At 35.5% G+C, this 2,362-nt stretch overlaps 1 pseudogene; it reads right to left on the reverse strand.

The window, feature by feature from the left end:
• Positions 1–396: 396 nt before the first annotated feature.
• Positions 397–2,362, reverse strand: part of LOC138171909 (chloride intracellular channel protein 5 pseudogene) — an 11,448-nt pseudogene continuing 9,482 nt past the window's right edge.

Raw genomic sequence — 2,362 nt, forward strand, 5'->3', positions numbered from 1 at the left:
AAGAGGAGGAGAGTCAGTGTTGGTTATATATTCCTAATCCATTCAAGAAAATGATTTTAGGTTGTTGGCAGAATAGCAAGCTAAAAAATTCCAAGTGTGGGAGGGCTTCAAGCACTTTGACTAAACCAAGATCAGACCTGTGCCTCAAGAGATTAACTGATAGGATTTTTTATCTCTGTCTTTCAATTTCCCCAATGGGTAAGTCCCGATGAGTTCTAGATCTTTCTGAAAGACAGCATGCTGATGTTATGGTGACATTGGCAAGACTTGGTAATGAAAAAAATAATGAAATTTCCCAAGGCAATAGAGAAGAAGAGACAGAAGAGTCTGTGAAGCAGGAGTTTTGGTGGAAAATAAGTTCTTTCAAAGCAGAAATAAGATGGGGTGAGGAAGAGCTCAAGATTTACTGAGTTGCTTGGCTATATGAGAGTAGACATCTCAATTTCACTGTCAGCTGCACAGATGTTGGTGAATTAATCATGTGCATAGGCATTCTTGAGGTACCACCATAGACCTGCCATCTCTGCAGGGATCTCATAGTTCCAGTATTTCTTGGCTACAATCTTGACCACTTGGAGTTTGGAAAGCAGATGGCAGTCAGTAAGGGTCAGCTCCTTCCCATCCAGAAACTTGCACCTGGAGGTCTTCTTTTCATCTCTAAGTAAATTACCATCATCTATCTCCTCAATCAGGGGTATATTCGAGTAATTATACAGTTTCTTAAATGCCTTTGTCAAGTCTCTTTCAAGAGAGGCATTATTTTGTTGCTTTGTGCTCTTAATGTATGAAGAGAACTTAGAGAAGATGTCAGTCCTAGCTGTGTTGGATTCCCTATGTTTAGCAGCTGGTTTGGGTATTTTTGCAGTATCAAGGTCTCCTCCAAGAACTCATCTGTCCAGATTTTTTTAAAGAAAAAAATACACCCAAAGAGAGAGAAATCATTGGTAAATTTGATTTTTTAAAAAGAAAAAAACAAATTATCCACATCAATAATGAAAAGGGTGAATTCATACCCAATGAAGAAGAAATAAAAGCAATTCTTAGGAATTATTTTCCCCAACTAAATGGGAATAAAGCTGGCAATTTTAATGAAATGGATGAATATTTACAAAAACACAAATTGCCTTGATTGACAGAAGAAACAAGATATTTAAATAATTTCATCTTAGAAAAAGACATTGAACAAAGAACAAATGATCTCCCAGAAGGGGAAAAAACAACAACCCAGGAATAGATGTATTTTCAAGCAAATTTTACCAAACGTTTAAAGAACAATTAATTTCAATACTAGATAAACAGAAAAAAAAGGTAAAGAAGGTATCCTACCAAATTACTTCTATGACACAAATATAGTCTAAATATCTAAATCAGGTAGATACAAAAGAGAGAAATGAAATTAGAACAATTCCCCTCACTTCAAATAAACTAGTATCATTAAAATTACAAAAACATATCACAAAGCTTAAACTATGACCAGACTGGATCTATAACAGGAATGTAGTACTGGTTCAGTATTAGGAAAATTGTAAGCCTCATTGATCACATGAATAACAAAAACAGAAATCACCTGATTATTTTAACAGATGTTTAAAATCTTTTGACAAAATACAATACTCATTCCATTTAAAAATAAATAGAAAGCTTAGGCATAAACAAGGCTTATCTTAAAATGATAAATTTTATTTCCCCCAAACCAAGAAGGGCAGCTAGGTGGGGCAGTGGATGGAATGACAGTCCTGGAATCAGGAAGACCTGAGTTTAAATATGGTTTCAGACATTTACTAGCTGTGTGACCCTGGGCAAGTCACTTAACTTTGCTTCAATTCCTCATCTGTAAAATTAGCTGGAGAAGGAAATGCAAACCACTCCAGTGTCTTTGCCAAGAAAACCTCAAATGGGGTCACAAAGAGTTGAACACGACTGAAATGACTGAACAATAAAAACAACAAAACCAAGAACAAGTACCATGTGAAATGGATTAAATTAGAAACCTTTTCAACAAGATCAGGGGTTGAAGCAAGATGTCCATCTCCACCATTATTATTCAAAATTTTACTAGAAATTTACTATAGCAATAAAACAAGAAAAAATAAAACAGAAATAAGCTCTGGTAACAATCATCTAAATGATCACTTTTTACAGATGATTTGCTTTAAAGAACCCTAAAGAATCAACTAAAGGGGCGGCTAGGTGGCACAGTGAATAGAGCACTGGCCCTGGAGTCAGGAGGACCTAAGTTCAAATCCAGTCCCAGACACTTAACACTTACTAGCTTTGTGACCTTGGGCAAGTCACTCAATCCCAATTGCCCTGCAATCCCCACTCTGAAAAAGCAAAAAAAAAAAAAAAAAAAAAAAAAAAA

This window comes from Petaurus breviceps, unplaced genomic scaffold (assembly GCF_028583685.1).
Source record: "Petaurus breviceps papuanus isolate PSGF00001 unplaced genomic scaffold, PetGlider_PUasm1.0 470, whole genome shotgun sequence".
NCBI classification, from domain to species: domain Eukaryota; kingdom Metazoa; phylum Chordata; class Mammalia; order Diprotodontia; family Petauridae; genus Petaurus; species Petaurus breviceps.